Source organism: Scyliorhinus torazame, chromosome 15 (genome assembly GCF_047496885.1).
Source record: "Scyliorhinus torazame isolate Kashiwa2021f chromosome 15, sScyTor2.1, whole genome shotgun sequence".
NCBI lineage: Eukaryota > Metazoa > Chordata > Chondrichthyes > Carcharhiniformes > Scyliorhinidae > Scyliorhinus > Scyliorhinus torazame.
The window spans coordinates 48,918,787-48,942,057 of NC_092721.1; the positions used below are offsets into that span (position 1 = coordinate 48,918,787).

At 48.2% G+C, this 23,271-nt stretch overlaps 1 protein-coding gene and 1 long non-coding RNA gene across 2 annotated transcripts in view; one reads left to right on the forward strand and one right to left on the reverse strand.

Moving 5' to 3' along the window:
* The window catches only part of LOC140391587 (uncharacterized), a 57,434-nt gene that overhangs the window by 20,170 nt on the left and 13,993 nt on the right, over window positions 1–23,271 (reverse strand). Inside the window, exons 2-3 of the long non-coding RNA XR_011935124.1 lie at window positions 12,002–12,043; window positions 11,789–11,898 (exon numbers count right to left, since the gene is read on the reverse strand). This is a non-coding gene — a long non-coding RNA (uncharacterized lncRNA). The remainder of the gene's footprint in view (window positions 1–11,788; window positions 11,899–12,001; window positions 12,044–23,271) is intronic.
* The window catches only part of gpc6a (glypican 6a), a 1,492,324-nt gene that overhangs the window by 14,576 nt on the left and 1,454,477 nt on the right, over window positions 1–23,271 (forward strand). The gene's annotated exons all lie outside the window — the stretch shown is intronic.

Consider the following 23,271-nt stretch of genomic DNA (forward strand, 5'->3'; position numbering starts at 1 on the left):
AATGTCCAAATCACCTAACAGCACATCTTTCGGGATTTGCGGGAGGAAACTCATGCAGCACGGTCGCATTGTGGATAGCACAATTGCTTCACAGCTCCAGGGTCCCAGGTTCGATTCCGGCTTGGGTCACTGTCTGTGCGGAGTCTGCACATCCTCCCCGTGTGTGCGTGGGTTTCCTCCGGGTGCTCCGGTTTCCTCCCACAGTCCAAAGATGTGCAGGTTAGGTGGATTGGCCATGGTAAATTGCCCTTAGTGTCCAAAATTGCCCTTCGTGTTGGGTGGGGTTACTGGGTTATGGGGATAGGGTGGAGGTGTTGACCTTGGGTAGGATGCTCTTTCCAAGAGCCGGTGCAGACTCGATGGGCCGAATGGCCTCCTTCTGCACTGTAAATTCTATGATTCTATGATAATCTATGATGATCTATGAAACTGGAGCACTCGGAGGAAACTCATGCAGACACGGGGGGAACGTGCAGACTCCGCACAAAGAGTGACCCAAGCCGGGAATCAAACCCGAGTCCCAGGAGCTGTGAAGCAACAATGCTAACAACTGTGCTTCCGTGCCATCAATATGCAATAAATGCAACTGGTTAACAACAAGCTAATACCTACTACACACTTTAACCGGCCCATCCTCTACCCACACACACACACACACAAGACAGACAAACACAAACAAGTGGAAAGGGGTAAAAATAATAAGGATGAAGGTCAAAAGATAAGGGTCTTTGCTACAGATGGTGGTTCTTTAGCAGATCCTCTTTACAGCAAGCTTGTTGATTAAAGTCTCTACAGCCAATAATTGTCTTCTTCATAGTCATTCACTCAGGATCCCTGCAGTTTAGAAAATGAAGTATTCATGGGCAGCAGGCTTTCTGGAGAGACACCGGCTGGGATTCTCCGAGTCCGCACCGGGTCGGAGAATAGCCCGGGGAGTGTGAGAATACCACCACGCTGCTCCGACGCCGGTCCGCCAATTCTCTGGCAACCGGAAAATCAGCGGCAATTGCATGCACGCATTCGCGGCGGCGCTGGTCAGCGGCCGTTGAAAGCGGCCCCCGCGGTGATTCTCCGTGCTTGACGGGCCGAGTGCCCGCCGACTTCCTCTGAGTCCCGCCAGCGTGGTTCACATATGGTCCCACCCGGCGGACCTCGCCGCTCTGGCTGCGGGGGCCGTCCTGGTGGGGGGATGGGGCGGATCCAACTCCGGGGGGAGGGGGGGCCTCCACGGTGGCCAGGCCCACGATCAGAGGCTACCGATCGGCGGGGGGGCCTATATTCCAATGCGCCAGGCCCCTGTAGTGCTCCGCCATGTTGCGCAGGGGCCGGCGTGGAAACGGCAAACACGCACATGCGCTGGCGTGGATATGTCCGTCGCGTGCATACATATACATAGAAGATAGGAGCAGGAGGAGGCCTTTTGGCCCTTTGAGCCTGCTCTGCCATTCATCACCATCATGGCTGATCATCCAACTCAATAGCGTAATCCTGCTTTCTCCCCATAGCCTTTGATCCCATTCTCCCCAAGTGCTATATCCAGCCGCCTCTTGAATATATTCAAAGTTTTAGCATCAAATACTTCCTGTGGTAATGAATTCCACAGGCTCACCACTCTTTGTGTGAAGAAGTGTCTCCTTATCTCTGTCCGAAATGGTTTACCCTGAATCCTCAGGCTGTGACCCCTGGTTCTGGACACACCGATCATTGGTAACATCTTCCCTGCATCTACCCCGTCTAGTCTTGTTAGAACTTTATAATTCTCTCTGAGATCCCCCCTCATTCTTCTGAACTCCAGTGAGAACAGTCCCAGCCTAGTCAATCTCTCCTCATATGGCAGTCCCGCCATCCCTGGAATCAGTCTGGTAAACCTTCGCTGCACTCCCTCGAGAGCAAGAACATCCTTCCTCAGAGAAGGAAACCAAAACTGCACACAATACTCCAAGTATGGCCTCACCAAGGTCCTGTACCTGTACATAGGTACCAACGACATAGGTAGGAAAAGGGATAGGGATGTAAGGCAGGAATTCAGGGAGCTAGAGTGGAAACTTAGATCTAGGATAAACAGAGTTATTATCTCTGGGTTATTACCCGTGACACGTGCTAGCGAGACGAGGAATAGGGAGAGAGAGGAGTTGAACACGTGGCTACAGGGATGGTACAGGAGGGAGGGTTTCAGTTTTCTGGATAATTGGGGCTCATTCTGGGGTCGGTGGGACCACTACAAATGGCATGGTCTACACCTGGACCAGAGGGGTACCAATATCCTGGTGGGGAAATTTGCTAATGCTCTTCGGGAGGGTTTAAAGTAGTTCAGCAGGGGCTTGGGAACCTGAATTGTAGCTCCAGTATACAGGAGGTTGAGAGTAGTGAGGTCATGGGTAAGGTTTCAAAGTTGCAAGAGTGTGCCGGCAGGCAGGAAGGTGGTTTAAAGTGTGTCTTCTTCAATGCCAGGAGCATCTGGAATAAAGTGGCTGAACTTGCGTCATGGGTTGGTACATGGGACTTCGATGTTGTGGCCATTTCGGAGAAATGGATAGAGCAGGGACAGGAATGGTTGTTGCAGGTGCCGGGGTTTAGATATTTCAGTAAGCTCAGGGAAGGTGGTAAAAGAGGGGGAGGGGTGGCATTGTTAGTTAAGGACAGTATTACGGTGGCAGAAAGGACAGGTGTTAGATTTGGAGGTAGGTGAGCACTTTGGTGATAGTGACCACAATTCGATTTTGTTTACCTTAGTGATGGAAAGGGATAGGTATATACCGCAGGGCAAGAGTTATATCTGAGGGAAAGGCAATTATGATGCGATGAGGCAAGACTTAGGATGCATCGGATGGAGAGGAAAACTGCAGGGGATGGGCACAATTAAAATGTGGAGCTTGTTCAAGGAACAGCTACTGCGTGTCCTTGATAAGTATGTACCTGTCAGGCAGGGAGGAAGTGGTCGAGCAAGGGAACCGTGGTTTACTAAAGCAGTCGAAACACTTGTCAAGAGGAAGAAGGAGGCTTATGTAAAGATGAGGCATGAAGGTTCAGTTAGGGTGCTCGAGAGTTACAAGTTAGCCGGGAAGGACCTAAAGAGAGAGCTGAGAAGAGCCAGGAGGGGACAAGAGAAGTCTTTGGCAGGTAGGATCAAGGATAACCCTAAAGCTTTCTGTAGATATGTCAGGAATAAAAGAATGACGAGGGTAAGAGTAGGGCCAGTCAAGGACAGTAGCGGGAAGTTGTGCGTGGAGTCCGAGGGGATAGGAGAGGTGCTAAATGAATATTTTTTGTCAGTATTCACACAGGAAAAAGATAGTGTTGTTACTGAGATTCAGGCTGCTAGACTAGAAGTGCTTGAGGTTCATAAAGAGGAGGTGTTAGCAATTCTGGAAAGTGTGACAATAGGTAAGTCCTCTCGGCCGGATGGGATTAATCCTAGGATTCTCTGGGAAGCTAGGGAGGAGATTGCTGACCCTTTGGCTTTATCTTTAAGTCATCTTTGTCTACAGGAATAGTGCCAGAAGACTGGAGGATAGCAAATGTTGTCCCCTTGTTCAAGAAGGGAAGTAGAGACAACCCTGGTAACTATAGACCAGTGAGCCTTACTTCTGTTGTGGGCAAAATCTTGGAAAGGTTTATAAGAGATAGGATGTATAATCATCTGGAAAGGAATAATTTGATTAGAGATAGTCAACACGGTTTTGTGAAGGGTAGGTCGTGCCTCACAAACCTTATTGAGTTCTTTGAGAAGGTGACCAAATAGGTGGATGCAGGTAAAGCAGTTGATGTGGTGTATATGGATTTCAGTAAAGCGTTTGATAAGGTTCCCCACGGTAGGCTACTGCAGAAAATACAGAGGCATGGAATTTAGGGTGAATTAGCAGTTTGGATCAGAAATTGGCTAGCTGGAAGAAGACAAAGGGTGGTGGTTGATGGGAAATGTTCATACTGGAGTCCAGTTACTAGTGGTGTACCACAAGGATCTGTTTTGGGGCCACTGCTGTTTGTCATTTTTATAAATGACCTGGAGGAGGGCGTAGAAGGATGGGTGAGTAAATTTGCAGATGACACGAAAGTCGGTGGAGTTGTGGACAGTGAGGAAGGATGTTACAAGTTACAGAGGGACATAGATAAGCTGCAGCGCTGGGCTGAGAGGTGGCAAATGGAGTTTAATGCAGACAAGTGTGAGGTGATTCATTTTGGAAGGAATAACAGGAAGACAGAGTACTGGGCTGATGGTAAGATTCTTGGCAGTGTGGATGAGCAGAGAGATCTCGGTGTCCATGTACATAGATCGCTGAAAGTTGCCACCCAGGTTGAGAGGTTTGTTAAGAAGGCGTATGGTGTGTTAGCTTTCATTGGTAGAGGGACTGAGTGTCAAAGCCATGAGGTCATGTTGCAGCTGTACAAAACTCTGGTGCGGCCGCATTTGGAGTATTGCGTGCAATTCTGGTTGCCGCATTATAGGAAGGATGTGGAAGCATTGGAAAGGGTGCAGAGGAGATTTCCCAGAATGTTGCCTGGTATGGAGGGAAGATCTTATGAGGAAAGGCTGAGGGACTTGAGGCTGTTTTTGTTAGATAGAAGAAGGTTAAGAGGTGACTTAATTGAGGCATACAAGATGATCAGAGGATTGGATAGGGTGGACAGTGAGAGCCTTTTTCCTCGGATGGTGCTGTCTAGCACGAGGGGACATAGCTTTAAATTGAGGGGAGATAGATATAGGACAGATGTCAGAGGTAGGTTCTTTACTCAGAGAGTAGTAAGGGCGTGGAATGCCCTGCCTGCAACAGTAGTGGACTCGCGAACACTAAGGGCATTCAAATGGTCATTGGATAGACATATGGATGATAAGGGAATAGTGTAGATGGGCTTTAGAGTGGTTTCACAGGTCGGCGCAACATCGAGGGCCGAAGGGCCTGTAATGCGCTGTAATGTTCTATGTTCTATGTACCATTGCAGCAACACATCCCTGCTTCTATACTCAAAACCTCTTGCAATGAAGGTCAGCATACCATTAGCCTTCTTTACTGCCTGCTGAACCTGCATGCTGACCTTCAGCGAATGGTGCACAAGGACACCCAGGTCCCGCTGCACACTCCCCTTTCCCAATTTACAACCATTCAGGTAGTAATCTTCCTTCCTGTTTTTGCTTCCAAAATGAATAACCTCACACTTATCTAAATGATACTGCATCTGCCATTGGTTTGCCCACTCGCCCAACCTGTCCAGATCTTGCTGGAGGATCCCTGCATCCTCGTCACAATTCACCCTCCCACCTAATTTGGTATCATCTGCAAACTTTGAGATGTTACATTTTGTTCCCTTATCCAAATCATTGATATATGTTGTGAATAGCTGGGGTCCCAGCACCGATCCCTGTGGTACCCCACTGGTTACTGCCTGCCAATTTGAAAAGGACCCATTAATCCCTACTCTTTGTTTCCTCTCTGCCAACCGGTTTTCTATCCACCTCAATACATTTCCCCCAGTCCTATGCACTTTAATTTTGCAGAATAATCTCTTATGTGGGAATTTGTCAAACGCCTTCTGAAAGTCCAAACATATCACATCGACTGGCTCCCCCTTGTCAACTACTGGTTACCTCTTCAAAGAATTCCAACAGATTTGTCAAGCAGGATTTCCCCTTCATAAATCCATGCTGACTCTGACTGATCCTGCCACTGCTTTCCAAATGTTCCGCTGTAAAGTCCTTGATAATGGATTCAAGCATTTCCCCCACTACCGATGTTAGGCCTACTGGTCTATAATTCCCTGCTTTCTCTCTACCTCCCTTTTTGAATATCGGAGTGACGTGATCTACCCTCCAATCTGCAGGGACAGTTCCAGAGTCTATAGAATCCCGGAAGATGACCACCAATGCATCCACTATTTCCAGAGCCACCTCCTTAAGCACTCTGGGATGCAGATTCTCAGGCCCTGGGGATTTATCCGCCTTCAATCCCATCAGTTTTCTCAGCACCATTTCTCTACTAATGTTGTTCTCCCACAGTTCTTCCCTCTCACTAAACCTTTCATTCTCCAACATTTCTGGGATCTGATTTGTGTCCTCATTTGTGAAGACAGAACCAAAGCATGTATTCAATTGCTCAGCCATTTCTTTGTCCCTTATTATGCATTCCCCTGTTTCTGTCTGCAGTGGGCCTACATTTCTGTTTACCAATCTCTTTCTCTCCAAATATCTGTAGAAACTCTTAGTGTCAGTCTTTATGTACCCTGCAAGCTTCCTTTCGTACTGTACTTTCCCCTTCTTCATCAATCCCTTTGTCCTTCTTTGCTGAATTCTAAACTGCGCCCAATCCTTGGACCCGCGCCGTCCATCGTGCAGATGCACGGACCCGTGCCGGCCGTGCAGGGCCTTCTTACAGCGCCGGAGCAGTGCACTGCACTCCGCCGCCGTTCTAGCTCCCTGAAATCCAGAGAATAACTGGGCCAGGAGGCCCGTTGGCGCCGGCGTACACCACTCCGGTGTTTACGCCGGCATCAACACTTGGCCGGGATTTTGGACTTTCTGTCTCTTTTCTGCCTCCACCCGCCAGCGGGAATGTCTGTTACGCTGGCTGATCAATGGGGGTTTCCCATTGTGGGGCAGCCCCACGCCATTGGGAAACCCCCGGGTGCCGGCAAAACGGAGAATCCCGCCGGCGGAGAATCCCGCCCACTATATTTCACATCAAACTTTGCTTTCAGCTCGTGGCTTGAATTCACACCTCTGCAATCTCAAGAGAATAGCACTCGAGCTCGCTGGAGAGAGAGTCAGTCCTCACAGTGGCCTTCAGGAGAATAGCACTCGAGCTCGCTGGAGAGAGAGTCAGTCCTCACAGTGGCCTTCAGGAGAATAGCACTCGAGCTCGCTGGAGAGAGAGTCAGTCCTCACAGTGGCCTTCAGGAGAATAGCACTCGAGCTCGCTGGAGAGAGAGTCAGTCCTCACAGTGGCCTTCAGGAGAGAATTAGCTGGATATTTTTCGAGAGAAACCAGTAATGCCACCAGCCAATCAATCAAACCGAGTGGCATTACTGGGTCGCGGGGATGGGGTGGGGGCTGAGGTCACCCAGGTCACCTATGACTCTTTCGGAGGATTGGTGCAGACTCAGTAGGCCGAGTGGCCTCCTTCTGTACTGTAGAGATTCTATGCTGAAGTGAGAAAGTGGGATGAAGGGCATGTGTGATTGAAGAGATAATGGGTTGGAGAGGGTGATTGCAGAGGTTTGAAGAGATTGTGGGTCAATGGAGATCGCTGGTGGCTTTGGGATATCGTGGAGCTTGAAGAGATTGTGGACTGGGGTAAGATTGTGTACCAAGGATGATTTCAAGGCTTCAAGAGGTTCAGGTTGGGAGGGTAATTACCTGTCTATAGGTTCGTTGAAGGGATCATGGTTCTCTGGGGAAGATTATGGGAGGTGCTGGAAGGTTGAATCAATCGCGGATTGGGGAGATTATGGAGAGGTGGGGGGTCGGGGAGTGGATGAAGAGATTGTGGGTCAAGAAGGATTGTGGGGGTTTGAAGTGAAGGGATCATGAGTTTGGGGATATTGATCAGGGGTGGATGTTAAAAAATTGTGGTTCAGCGAGATCTTGAATGTGGTTGGAGAGACCCTGGGTTGAGGGAAATCGTGCAGCATTGAAGAGATCCTGGGTGGGAGATTGTGGGTGTGGTTGAAGAGATCGTGGGTCTGTGCAGGTCTTGAGGGTGATTGAAGAGATCACAGAATTCACAGTCGGGTGAAGAGATCGTGGGTTAGGGGAGATTGTGGAGGTTTGCAGAGGTCATTGGTGGTGTGGGGAGATGACAGGCTGTTTAAGAGATTGTGGGTTGTGGAATGATAAGCAAGTGTTTTGGATTCTGAGTTGTGGGGGTGGGGGGGAATTGGTTAGCGGATAATGGAAAGGGAAACAAGATAATTTGAATGATCTGGCAGAAGCATTCCACTCTCTAGTAGTGCAGGAAAGGCCCTTCATTGCAGTGTTAATATAAGCCTACTTGTGACAATGATCATGATTATTATTATTCATAGAATCAAACAATTTACAGTGCTGAAGCAGGCCATTCGGCCCATCGAGTCTGCACTGGCCCTTGGAAAGAGAACCCTACTCAAGCCCACGCCTCCACCCTATCCCTGTAACCCAGTAACACCACTTAACCTTTTTAGACACGAAGAGCAATTTAGCATGGCCAATCCACCTAACCCGCACATCTTTGGACTATGGGAGGAAACCGGAGCACAGGAGGAAACCCATGCAGACATGGTGAGAACGTGCAGACTCCGCACAGACAGTGACCCAAGCTGGAAATCGAACCTGAGACCCTGGAGCTGTGAAACAACTATGCTAACCACTGTGCTATCGTGCTGCACCTAGCATTTCCTGCCTCTTTGTCTGTTGAGTTTTTCATGCCCTGAGAAACCTGGCCTGTGACACTTAAATCTAAAAGTCTGCTAAAAGGTGAGGCATACAGCTTGCTACCACAGCCGACCCAACTCTTGAGAGGAGGTCAATTGCCCATCTCCCCCTCCCCCAAAAAACCCCAACCTGCCTCCGTTATACCCAGAATTTTCTTGTCTGCTGGTAATCTAAAATGAATTGAGCTGAATGTTATGGGCCACCTGAGGGCAGGAAGAGAAGTAGTTGTAAATTTGGAGCCATGTGCCCTCTGCTCAGCCAAACACATCCCGTTACGTCTTTACGGGTGTGAGTGAGATGTTGAGTGTGATGCCCATTGGGGGCCCAGTTGAGATCTTTAAGTGGCCATTTAATGCCCAATTAATTAAGGACCTCATTCCCCTGCCACTCTGATCCAACAGATGGCAGGAGAAGGCTGCGCCCAACGTGCAGCCTGGCAGGTTCAACTTCTTGGGCTGCTGTTCAGTAAAAGGGGGTGTGCCTTCTCTCCGGCCCCCAGATACTACAACCACAGTATTGCCTCCCCGCTTGCCCCTGAAATATATGGAGTGCAGAGAGCCTACTGTTGGTGTCGTAGTCATCGCGTCGTACAGCACAGAAAAGGCCCTTCGGCCCATCGAGTCTGTGCCGGTCGAAAACAACCACCTAACTGTTCGAATCCCATTTCCCAGCACTTGGTCCATGCCCTTGTATGCCTTGGGATCACAAGTGCACACCTAAATACTTCTTCAATGTTATGAGGGTCTCTGCCTCCACCACCCTTTCCGACAGCGAGTTCCAGACTCCCACTACTCTCTGGGTAAATAAATGTTGTTAACTCTTTTCTTTTTAACACATCTATAGCAATTCTTACTATCTGTTTTTATATTTCTAGCTAGTTTTCTCGCATACACTCATTTTTTCATCCTTATTAAACTTTTAGTCATTCTTTGTTTTTTAAATATTCTGTCCAATCTTGTGACTTGCCACCCATCTTTACCCTATTGTATGCTTTTAACTTGAGCTTGATACTACCTTTAACTTTTTTAGTTAACCATGGATTGTGGGTCCACCCCTTGGAATTGTTCTTTCTCCTTGGAATGTATTCTTAAATATCCCTTTAAATGTCTGCCACTACACCTTCATTGACCTATTCCGTAATCTAAATTGCCAGTTCATTTTTGCAAGCTCTGCCTTCATGCCCTCATATTTGCCCTTCTTTAAGTTTAAAATACTAGTCATAGGCCCACTTTTCTCTCACTCAAACTGAATATAAAATTCAATCATATTATGATTGCCGCTGTCTAGGGACATCTTCACTATGAAGTTATTAGTTGAACCTATCTCATTGCATAATGCCAGGTCTGATACAGCCTGTTCCATGGTTGGTTTAAGAATGCGCTGATGTAACATTCAACAGATTTGTCATCTATGCTACATTTGTCCATCTGATTATTCCAGTTTGTATGTAATTAAAATTTCTCATGATAATTCTCGTATCATTGTGACAAGCTCTCACTATTTCTTTTTGGACACACCATCCTACCGTGTTAGGGAGCCTGTACACCACTCCCAACAAGTGACCTTTTGTCATACCAGTGAGACCACAACCAGATCAGCCATGATCTTATTGAACAGCGGAGCGGGTTTGAAGGGCCAAATGGCCTACTCATGTTCCTCTGATCCTATGCCAGTTGTAGGATATCCATAAGAAATTATGTGTGTGTGTATGGCCTCTATAGTTGACGTTCCTGCTTCAAATGCCATAGACGCTGCTGGGTGTGCAGTAGCAAATTGTCATACAGAGACCTGGTATCGCTGGCTGTGTGAAATGGTGGTGGACTCTGCCACATTAATGTTGTGTTATGTTACTTTGTGTAACATAAACTGCGACTGGATGTAGGCTTTATGAAAGAATGCTCCAGACTATATGAAATGAGCTCAACGTGTTTATTGAACTATTAACACAGTTGTTAAATGAGTTTGACACTCTGCTAATCTAGCTCTAATAACTAAGTCTAACTGTACCAGCTTGCTCTAAGCCACGTGCTAGGGTGTGATGCTGCTGCTGATCAACCCGGTCTTACTTTCTCGGTGTCTGTCTGTGGAAGAGGCAGAGCCCGTGTGCCCTGTCCTTTTATATGGGTTGTGTAGTGCCCCCTTGTGGTAATGCCACCTCTGGGTGTCCTGATTACCCATTGGTTGTGTCCTGTTCTAATGACCCATTGGTTGCGTGTCTGCATGTCATAACATCTCTGGTGCTCCCTCTAGTGGTTACTTAGTTGTAGTGTATTTACATTAACCCCTTGTGTATATACAGTGATGCATATCACTACAATTACCAGGTCATTTTCCAATGCATTGTAAAAAGGTAGTAGTTGGCTCATCAACACGACCCTGCTTTTCTTCATTTCAAAGCAGTCTCTCAAAGATTTGCATTTCTACAAATCTAAGCTGCGACATTGCAACATGCAGGGTGTCCTGCATCCTATATTAGCTGACACTTTATTAACTACTACCACTACTTGGTGCTTTGTGCTGTGTTTCCATATGTTCTTCAATATCAACATCTGCTACCACCTCTGTAAGTGCACTAGTACCTCGTTCAAATAGACTTGTGATAGTGCCTGGTTTATTGTGCTTTTTCAGTACAGTTTGTAAGTGTCTGGATTCTACTTATTCTGCAGGAAGAGCAGATGGCACATTAAATACATCTGTGTACAGCATCGTCATTACATGCATTATTAGACACTTGTGCATAATCATTCCACATGTAATGTATAATGCAAATCATGGAATATCTGTATGATAAGTCCAGTGCTAATATTTAAGAGATATAATGTTTTCCAAACTCTATTTCCAGAAAATATCCATCATTGTTTGCTACTGACTGTTGCATGCTATATGCTTTTGATATATGCAATTATGCTTTTAAACTTGAGAACAGTGGTGATTCAAACATGGTTACTTGACCCATCAACACTTGTTCCTGTCATATGTTAACTCCACTCTCATGGCATGTAATATGCATAATTATGCTCTCTCACTTCCAATACCGTCTATATTAACATTTCTGTTTGTCATTTTCTGCATACCTCGTTCACTACAAGTTTTTTTATGTACGTGTACCTTAATTTATAGTAATACGCATATTTTAACATTCTACTTCTCTTCAGGTGGCTATAGTTAATCTATCACTATATTATTGTTTCACACTTTAGCCAAATGCTTTTCTGTCAATTTCAAATCAAGCTATAAACATCAATATTTTACCATTCATTTTTCCTTCATGGTTGGAGCTCCGAAATACAATCCTTTTGATCAACAAACATACACCGTCTTCAGGCCTCCCAACAACCCCGGAGATAGTGCCTCTGATTGACCTTTTGTAATGACGGCTGGCCTACCTCAGTGAATGTCTGCTTCCATCTCTCCATGATGACGTTTGCTAGCACCTAGTGGGCGGCACGGTCTCTCATATTGGTTAACAGTCGCTTATTGTAATCTTGTTGAATGCCTTATAGAATCCAACATGAATAATACCCATATATAACGATCTTTTTCACCATGTTAGTTAATCTATTTAAAAAGATGAATTAGGTTAATTTGGCATGACTTACCCATTACAAGTCCAAAAGCAAAATACTATAGATGCTGGGAATCTGAAATAAAAACAGAAAATATTGGAAATACGCAGCAGATCAGGAAGCATGACTGCAGAATAATTGAGCTATTATTTCTTGCCAATGCCTTCCCTGAGAGGCCTGAATTTGTCCAAATGTTCCTGAGGACGCATTGGACTTTGCGTAAAAAAAGGGCTGGCGATGGATTGAGAACTTTTGAACTTGGCTGCAACGTTCATGTTTTTGTTTTTTCTTTTTGTTTCTCTGTTTTTGTAAAAAGTTTCCCATTTTGCATTTCATGGAAGATGTTTGTGATGCCGTTTGCATTGATTTGGAACCAGCGGTAGAGCTGAGTGAGTTAAGGTTTTCATTTGCACTGTTGGGGGATGGAGGGGTGCTTGTTTTGATCTTGGTGTTTTTCTGTTGGGCAATTGTGTGGGGTTTGTTTGATGTTGGAGTTTGTTTGTATGAGCGGGGGGGGTCGCGGGGGGGGGGAGGGAACAATAGGTGGGAGACTATCTGGCGCCGGGGATGGGGGCCACCAAGCTAGCTGTGCGAGCTAGCTCGCGGAAACGCAGTGGGGTGTGTGCATATGTTTGGTTTAGTAAAGGGATTGGGTTACAGGGTGTTGTTACTAGGGGGGTGGGGGGGGGAATGTTCTGCTGACGAGGGAGGGACTTGGGCTGAGGGACAGAGAGGAGGTTGGGGGCGGGGGCTGCGTGGGTATGGACCGGTGGAGGTGCTGATCGGCGGAGGGGGGTGGGGGGGAAATGAGCCACCCAACTAGGCTGATCACCTGGAATGTTCGAGGGTTAAATGGGCCGGTCAAAAGGGCACGTGTGTTCGCGCATCTTAGGGGATTGAAGGCGGACGTCGTAATGTTGCAGGAGACGCACCTTAGAGTAACGGACCAGGTTAGACTGAGGAAAGGCTGGGTCAGTCAGGTCTTTCACTTGGGACTAGATTCAAAGACTAGAGGGGTCGCAATCCTGATCAATAAGCGGGTGGTGTTTGAGGCGGGTAGAATAGTCTCGGACGTGGGAGGTCGGTACATTATGGTCAGTGGGAAACTAGAGGGGGTGCAGGTGGTATTAGTAAATGTGTATGCGCCAAATTGGGATGATGTGGAGTTTATAAAGAGGATGCTGGGAAAACAGGCAGGGTGCCAGCAATGGCAAAGGAACTAAGAAGGTTCATGAAGCTGATGGGGGGGGGAATCCATGGAGATTTGGGCAGCCGAGGGTGAAGGAGTTCTCCTTCTACTCACACGTGCATAAAGTGTATTCCCAGATTGATTTCCTTATTTTGAGCAGGGCCTTGCTGGCTGGGGTGGTGGACACGGCGATTACAATCTCAGACCATGCTCCACATTGGGTTGACCTGCAGGTTAGTAAAGACAGTAACCAGCACCCGCACTGGAGGTTGGATGTGGGACTTTTGGCGGGTGAAGTGGTGTGCGAGCGGCTGAGGAAATGTATTCAGAGCTACCTGCAGGTCAATGACACGGGGGAAATTTCAGCAGCGGTGGTGTGGGGAGCACTGAAGGCGGTGGCCAGGGGGGAGCTGATCTCGATCTGGGCCCATTGGGAGAAGATGGACACGGCGGAGACGGACCGACTGGTAAAGGTGTTACTACAGATTGATAGGAGGTATGTGGAGACCCCAGAGGCAGGGCTTTTATGGGAACGGCGGAGGTTACAGGCGGAGTTTAGCTTGCTGACCACAGGGAGGGCGGTGGAGCAGCTGAGAAAGGCGAGGGGGCGATCTATGAACATGGAGAGAAGGCCAGCAGAATGCTTGCACAGCAGCTTAGGAAGAGGGAGGCAGCTAGGGAGATAGGGACAGTAAAGGACGGAGATGGGAACCTAGTTGGTGATTCTGTAGGGGTGAATAAGGCGTTTAGGGATTTCTACAGCAGGCTGTACAGGTCGGAACCCCCTACGGGGCCGGAGGGGATGAGGCACTTCTTGGAGGGTCTGAATTTCCCAAAGCTGGACGGTGAGTTGGTAGAAGTGCTGGGGGCCCCAATCGGGCTGGAGGAGATAGTGGAGGGCTTGAAGGCCATGCAGGCGGGTAAGGCCCCGGGTCGGGACTGGTACCCAGTGATGTTTTATAAAAAGTTTTCGGAGATATTGGGGCTGGTGTTGTTGAGGATGTTCAATGAGGAAGGGAAAGTGGGGTGTCGCCCCCGACAATGTCACAGCAACGATTTATCTGATTCTTAAGCGGGACAAGAACCCGGAGCTGTGTGGGTCCTACAGGCCGATCTCCCTGTTGAATGTAGATGCCAAGTTGCTGGCCAAAATCTTGTCCTCCAGGTTTGAGGATTGTGTTCCAGAAGTTATTGGGGAAGACCAGACACCCCGTTTTGTTAAGGGCAGGCAGTTGGTGGCCAATGTAAGAAGGCTGTTAAATGTGATCATGATGCCCCCGGAAGGTAGGGAGGTGGAGGTAGTGATCGCAATGGATGCAGAAAAGGCATTTGATCGTGTAGAATGGACTATCTGTGGGAGATACTGGGATGGTTTGGATTCGGGCGGGGCTTTATTGACTGGGTCAGGTTACTGTATCAGGCTCCTGTGGCAAGTGTACGGACGAATAGGACAACATTGGACTATTTTAGACTGCACCGGGGGTCGAGACATGGATGCCCCCTCTCCCCACTGTTGTTTGCGCTGGCTATAGAGCCGTTGGCAATTGCTCTGAGAGCCTCGAGGGGCTGGAGAGGACTGGTCTGGGGGGGGGGGGGGGGGGGGCATGGAGCACAGGGTTTCGCTCCATGCGGATGACCTGCTTCTGTACGTTTCAGACCCAATAGAGGGAATGGAAGAAATCATGAGGACTCTAGGGTAATTTGGCCGATTTTCGGGGTATAAGCTTAATATGGGAAAGAGTGAGATGATTGTGGTCCAGGCGAGGGGACAGGAGAGGCGACTGGGAGAGCTGCCACTTAGGTTAGTAAAGGGAAGCTTTAGGTACCTAGGCATCCAAGTGGCACGGGAATGGGACCGGCTGCATAAATTGAATCTGGCCCGGCTGGTGGACCAAATGAAGGACGATTTTCGGAGATGGGACGCGCTTCGTTGTCTCTGGCTGGGAGGGTGCAAACGGTGAAGATGACGGTCCTCCCGCGATTCCTATTTGTATTTCAGTGTCTCCCCATCTTTATTCCGCGGTCCTTTTTTAAGCGGGTCAACAGAGTGATCACGGGCTTCGTCTGGGCAGGCAAGACTCCGCGAGTAAGGAAGGTAATGCTTGAGCGGAGTTGGGAGAGGGCGGGCTGGCGCTGCCAAATTTTAGCAACTATTACTGGCGGCTAATATTGCCATGATCAGGAAGTGGGTGGTGGGGTAGGGGTCGGCATGGGTGCGTATGGAGGCGGCTTCATGTAAGGGCACCAGTTTGGGGGCGTTGGTAACTGCGACTCTGCCGATCCCGCCGGCACGGTTCTCCATCAGTCCAGTGGTGGTGGCAGCCCTGAGAGTTTGGGGCCAGTGGGGGCGGCATGTGGCAGCAGTGGGAGCATCGGTCTGGGCCCCAATCTGTGATAATCACCGGTTTGCCCCGGGGAGTATGGACGGCTGGTTCCGGTTATGGCGGAGAGTGGGGATTGAGAGGATAGGGGATATGTTCATAGAGGAGAGCTTTCCGAGTATGAGGGCGTTGGAGGAAAAGTTTGGGTTGGCAAGGGGAATCAAATTCAGGTATCTGCAGGTGCGGGACTTGCTTTGTAAACAGGTGTCAACCTTCCCGCTCCTACCACTAAGGGGGATTCAGGACAGGGCAGTTTCCAGAGGGTGTGTAGGTGAAGGGAGCGTCTCGGACATTTATAAGGAGCTTATGGGGTCGGAGGAGACGCAGACTGAGGAGTTGAAACGCAAGTGGGAGGAGGAGCTGGGAGGAGAGATAGAGGATGGTCTATGAGTGGACGCATTGAGTAGAGTCAACGCGTCTGCAACATGTGCCAGGCTCAGCCTGATACAATTTAAGTTGTTCACCGGGCTCACATGATAGTGGCCCGGATGAGAAGATTCTTTGGGGTGGAGGACAGGTGCGCAAAATGTGCGGGAGGACCGGCGAACCATGCCCACATGTTTTGGACATGTCCAAAGCTTAGGGTTTGCAGATGTTATGTCCACGGTGTTAAAAACTGAGTCCAGAGGTGGCAATTTTCAGTGTATTGGAAGACCCAGGAATTCAGTAGGAGAAAGAGGCAGACGTTCTGGCCTTTGCTTCCCTGGTAGCCCGGAGACGGATACTATTAGCTTGGAGGGGCTCAAAGCCCCCAAAGTCAGAGACCTGGCTATCGGACATGGCTAGCTTTCTCTGTTTGGAGAAAATCAAGTTCGCTTTGAGAGGGTCACTGATACGGTTCGCCCGGAGGTGACAACCGTTCGTCGACCTCTTTGCGGGAAATTAATCATCAGCAGACGGGGTGGGGGGGCGGGGGGGGGGGGGGGAGTAGATTAGATTAGAGTACGGGGTCAATAAGGGTACGAGAGGCTTTTGCACTATATTTATGGTTTCATGTGTATTGTTTATTTTGTTGTTGTCACTATACCAAAAATACCTCAATAAAATGTTTATTAAAAAAGAAAAATGCCCTTAGTGTCCAAAAAGGTTAGGTTGGGTTACGGGGATACGGTGGAGGTGTGGACCTTGGGTAGGGTGCTCTTTCCAGCGGCCGGTGCAGACACGATGGGCCGAATGGCCTCCTTCTGCACTGTAAATTCTATGATTCTACCTCCAGAGACTCATCACTAAAATAGGTTTTGAAATGCAATTGCGTCGTCTACGTGTATACGTTGGGACATTTTAATGAAATTTATGGTGACAGCTATGAATTCTAAGGATCTCCCATGGAGTTGCTTACTGGTACAAGCCAGAAGCAGAAATATCTCACTGTACGTATATGAGTATGAAGTTATCTTGTGAGAAAGAGTCAGATGGATATGGTTAAAAAGAGTACTTTTATTCGTGATGATTTGATCAAAGCCAAGTGAACACTGCTTGCTAAAATACCAGATGAACAGACTGTCACATTTGGAAAAAAGCCAATTTCTCAAGAAGCTATAAGTCACCCGATAAGCTTTAAAAACCCACATTTATCTGACCTGCGTTGCAAAACGCAGGTGCGCAAATTCGCAAATCATCATTTAGCCAGGCATTTTTCTCCCAATTCCAAACATAGCTTTGAACACCAATCATATATTTAACCACCCTTTATACTTTCTTCCCTCTTCGAGGTATGCAATATAATCCTCTTGAATAGCAAAAATACAAATTATACTGTCTTTCGAAAGGTTTCTGCAAGATACCCAGAATGCTAAATAGGCAGAGACCCAATTGTTCGGGGATTAACTTTCTTCGAAATACAAAACTTTGCCTCTTTCCTGAATACATTTGCACCATACTTTGTGTCATCAAAGGCTTTGTTTTGCTTAAGTTCAGCAATTATCTTCGGTACTGCAGTTCAATGTCAGAATTTGTAGCATTTGCTGTTCTTACATTTTTGCCTCCTGCCTCAGTTTTCTTTCAGAGACACATCAAATACAAAAAGAAATACAGCTGCTCTCGCCAACTGATATTTCAATATTAAACCTGGCAACATTTCACTTTTCACGATACCCTGCGGGAATGCAAGGCTGCGAGGGTGCGGGTGGGGTACCATATATGGGCGAGCTGTCATAGGTGGGGGAGGTCATAGAGTCAAAGACTTTTACAGCAATGAAAGAGGCCCTTTAGTCCATGTCTACGCCAGCCATAAAGCACCTATCTATTCTAATCTTCTATTCCATTCTAATTATCCAGCACTTGGTCCGTAGGCTTGTATGCCATGGCATTTCAAGTGCTCATCTAAATATCTAAATACTTCTTACATGTTGTGAGGGTTCCAGCCTGTACCACCCTTTGAGGCAGTGAGTTCCAGAGTCCCATCACCCCCTGGGTGAAATTTTCCTCAAATCCCTCTAAATCTCCTGCCCATCACCTTAAATCTACGCCCCTTGGTTGGTGACCCCTCTACTAAGGAGAAATGTTTCTTCATATCTACCCCATCAATGCCCCTCATAATTTTGTACACCTCAAACAGTTTCCCCCTCAGCCTTCCCTGCTTGAAGTCAAACAATTAAAGCTCAACTATCCAACCTCTCTTCACAGTTGAAACGCTCCAGCCCAGGCAACATCCTGGTGAATCTCCTCTGCATCATTCCTAGTGCAATTAGCAACCAGAACTGCACACAGTACTCTATCTGTGACCCAACAAGCATTTTATACAGCCCAGTAATAACCTCCCTGCTCTTATATTCTGTGCCTCAGCCAATAAAGGCAAAATATTTCATTTGCCTTCTTAACCATCTTATCTACCTGACCTGCTGCCTTTAGGGATCTTTGGACGTGCACCCAAGATCCCTCTAGTCCTCTATACTTGCTAGCATCCTACCGTTCATTGTGTATTCCCTTGCCTTATTAGCCCTCCTAAAATGCATCACCTCATACTTGTGGGTCACATGTGGGCGATGTGCCACATGAGGAGGATGCCACATGAGGGCAGAGGGCTGCGTGCAAGACTCAAGGTGCAGGAGAAGTGAGAGGTGCAAGGGTCAAAAGAAGATCAAGGTATAAGAATGAATTAACTTGAAAGAGAGATGCAAAGTGCAGGAGAGGATTAAAGCTCAACTCAGAGGTTTTTGAGGAGGGTAGATCTGAACAAAACAATTAAAACTTATGAATTATTTAGTTCCATACCATTTTCCCTGTTACTGTTCTTATACCCTGCAGTAGAAAAAATGTACTCTGTAGTTTTCCTGCAAAATCGTGCGGGAGGTGGGGTGTGCTGTTAACAAAATGTTTCCAGGCCGACTGGGGTTAAAGACTGCAGATGAGTTGGATCAAGGGGCTGAAACATAAATTCTTACATTTTGCTCTATTTTTCTGTAATAATTGATTTGATATTATCAATGCCACATTAACATTTTCCATCAGTGTACTCTTCCTATCGATATGTTCAAATTCCAGACATTCACATATAGGTTGGAATTCTCCAGCGGGTAGAATTCCCTGTTCCCTCCGGCAGTGCACCCCCATCTGCGGGTTTCCCGGCGGCATGTGGTGGCTTCAATGACTGACCGGCGGCAGGAGTAGCGAATCCGGCCACCAGCGAACGGCACACCACCGAGAAACACGCAACTGGGGGACCGGCAAATGTAGCCCATGGTATATGGCCAGAACTCTCCAGCAGGTCACTGTGGCGGGATTCTCTGATTCTGCTGGCAGCGCACCGCAGCCCATGCGGGCTTTCCAGTGGCATGGAGTGGCTTCAGTGGGAATTCCCATTGACAACGGCTGGGAGGCGGCAGAATCCCGCCCATTGTCTATATAAATACGACATGTTGTAATTACACATTCCTCCCAGCAGTGACATCATTTTGCCTCCATCATAAATGTAAATACAAGGATTTACCATGGAAAGTTGACAGATAGTGCGTACGGCCTTAAGATTGATCATGTATTACAGATTTAGGAGTCAGTGAACGAATGTGAACATCAAACAAAATAATGACTAAAAGTAATTTCAAAAAAAGTATTTAACTGATTCTCCATTTTCACCTTTTTTAGTCGGTGGGTATGTTTGTTGACTGCCTGTTCTTGATCAGTACTTTTCATAGATACGAACCCTTAATTTGCTAAGTATTCAAAAATCTTTTCATCCCTATCCTGGATATACTCCGTAACAGACCATCCATAGATCTTCGGGGTGGAGAATTCCAAAGATTCACACCCTTTGATCTTCAACGACTGAGACTAGGCTAGGCCTCTCTGCAATGGAGTGCATCCTCCCAGCATCTCCCCTGTCAAGCTGCAGAAGAATTTTATATCACCCCTTGTTCTTCTCAATTCGAGAGAATGTAGGCCGAGTCAAGCAAGTTCTTTTCATGGGACAGACCTTTCATCCCAGGAGCACGTCTGGTGAATCTTTGTCGCCAGGAGACCAAATTAAATCAGACGCATGTGCAAACACAAACTTTGCATATGTGACACTTGCAGGTGGAAGTGTTTGATACTTTGAATTGTAATGGCATTTGAAAAGATGATTAATGCAGGTATTTGCATGATATTCATTTTAAGCAAGTCACATTTCTCATAGTGATATGTTAGGAATAACATATATCCCATTAGCCTTTCATCACAGTAATTAATAACATTTTTCAATCTGTTTTTTTTCAATTAGTTAAATTTTATTCCTTAAAAATGCAGTTTTAAAATATGAACATTTAGAAGGGAATTAAAGAATGCGAGAGATTCCTTTGTTCGCTTTGAAAGTGATCTATTTGTGCTGAAAAATCTACTTAACTAAAGACCTTGGGCAGGATTCTCTGATCCTAAGGTGTTTACAACGGCGTCGCATTTCTCGACGGTGTCAACATGGCCTCAGGAGCAGCAATTCTGACCCTGACAGGGGGCCCGCTGGAGCGACCCACGCCGCTGCAGCTGCCGATCCCAGTGTCAGATGGGCGCTGCGGGTCTGCACATGCGCAGTGGGGCCGCCGCCAACGCGCACATGCGCAGTGGGACCAGCACCAATGTGGATCCCCGCTCCGCGCTGGCCCCGACGCAACATGGCGTAGGGCTACAGGGGCCGGCGCGGAACAAAAGAAGCCCCCAGCCCGAGAATCTGGCCTGCCGATCGGTAGGACCCGATCGCGGGTCAGGCCACAGCGGAGCCCCCTGGGTTCGCCCCCCCCCCCCCCACCACGACGCCCCCGGATGCATCCACACGGAGGTCCAGCCGGGTAAGAGCAGGTGTGGACGGCGCCGGCGGGACTCGGCTTTTTTAGCGTTGTTGCTCGGCCCATCCCAGACTGAGAATCGCCGGGGGGGGGGTTGGCTCCGTAGAGCGGCCCCCGGACGACGCCGCGCCTACCGTGCAGGCACCAATGGTGCCGATTCTCCGGAGAGCGGACCGGTGTCGGAGTGGCGTGCCGCGATTCGCGCCGGTCCCGGCGATTCTCCAGGCCGGCCCCGGGGTGAGAGAATCCTCTTCTCTCTTTTAAAAAAAAAAATTTATTTTAATTCTCCTCCTTTTTCACATTTTATCCCACATTTACACCCATCAACAATAAACAATAATCAACAAGGCACAATCCCCATAATAACAACGATCCCATCCGCCCACCAACCCCCAAACCTCAACCCGCATGTTTACATAAACAAATGACAAAAAGGAATCAGGGATTACCAGTAGTCACCCTTAATCTACACAGCTCTCCACCCCCCCCCCTCCCCCCCCCAAGTCTCCAGCTCCTCCCGTCCACTGCCTCTTGTAAAACTCCTCCTCCCAACCTCAGTTCCCTCCCCCAACCTCGGTTCTCTCCCCCCAACTTTCCACCCCGGCTAGACCACTCGGACCCTGTTCTGCCAGGCTCCGATGGCCGCAGCCCCTCCCCCAACCTCATGCCCTTTCACTGGCCGGCTTAAACCGGCCAGCGTGGAGGCCCCCGCCCGGGTCCCTTTCCCCCTTGCCCGGCCCTAGGAAAGCCCAAAGATCCCCTTTTAGCACACAAACCCCGCATATCCACCTACACCACAAAGAGCCCTCCTTTCAAGTGAAAGTCCCGTCCCTTCCCTTGTCCAAATATATGCAACATTGGCTCCTTTAGCCTCTACACCCGCGTGCAGTGATCCAAAAAAAGAAGAAAATCCAGTTATCAGGTTACACCGGCACTTGACCATTCCTCAATTTGTCATTTCTGCCACAGTCCTTCTGCCTTCGCAAACTCCTCCGCTGTTTCCGCCGTTCCAAAATAAAAGTCCATGAGCTTATAAGTCACCCTCAGCTTCGCTGGATATACAATGCCACACTGCATCTTACCAATGTACAGTGCCCTCTTCACCCGGTTGAAGGCAGCCCGCCTCCTCGTCAGCTCCACCGTAAAGTCCTGCTGTACACGTATACCAGCTCCAGCCCACTGCACCACCCGCTTCTGCTTGGCCCAGCTCAGGACCTTCTCCTTCACACTGTACCTACGGAAGCACAGAGTCACTGCCCTTGGCGGCTCACTCGCCTTTGGTACAGGCCTCCACGACCTATGAGCCCGATCCAGTTCATATCGGGAGGGGTCCTCCCCAATAGTTTTGCCAGCATCGCGGCAAAATACTCAGTCGGCTTCGGTCCTTCAACTCCTTCGGGCAGCCGCACGACCCTCAAATTCTGTCGCCTGGATCTGTTTTCCAGATCTTCCATTTTTGTTCGCAGATTCTTGTTCGTGTCCATCACCTTCCGCATCTCCTTCCCCATCGAGGCAAGTTGATCACCGCGCTGCAATACCGTCTCCTCCACTTCCTTCAGCGCCTCCCCTTGCTCTCGCACCTCCGCCACTGCGCTCGCCATCGCCGTCTTCACCGGGAAAACCGCCTCCTCCATCAGCATGTTCAAAACCTCCCTCATCTCCTTCCTCACCGGCTCCATGCATTTCTCAATCTGCGCCAACTGCTTTTGGAATTCCGCAGCCATCACCTTAGTTATTTCTTCAGCCGTAAGCACTGCGGCCTCCCCTGGTTCCCCAGCCTCCATTTTCTTTGTTGACCCCGCGGTGACCTTTCCACTCTCCAACGGACTTTCTGCCACTTTTTTCCTGGCCGTTTTTTGGTGTTTTTCGACATCCTTCTTCTCCTTGCGCTGTCTCCAGACTTTTACTGCCGTCGCTGGCCCTAGGACCGGGCGTTACTCCCCGAAAATGCTGTTCCCGAACAGAGCCCTCCAATGTGCGGCTGCCTCCCGCCCGCCGTCACCGGAAGTCCAGAATCCTCTTCTCTCTTTACAGAAGTATTTCAAAAAGGGAAATGTAATTTTCATCTTGGCGCATTTTACTGCTGAACTTAGGGTCATAACAAAGGGAAAAAGGAGAAGTGTTTAGCAGTGCTTAACAAATATACAAGAATAGGAATTCGCCATTCATCCCCACAAGCCTGTTCCAAGACCTCTGTAATACATGTGTCTCGTCATTTGACAGCAAACAATTGGAATTTTGGTGCAAATTATTTTGCTTATCTTCAAACAATTATCAAAGGACTTGAATTCATAATGATGACTGGCAGCACGAAATGCGACCAGGTGGGATAATGAAAATGTCTTGCTCTGAGAGAGTGATTGAGATTCACTGTTGGATGAATGGAGCAGGGCTCCATATGTCTAGGTTTGACCAGATATGATTGCCAATTGAAAACATCCTCCACTCCAAATATGGCAGATGGTTGAGAAGATACAG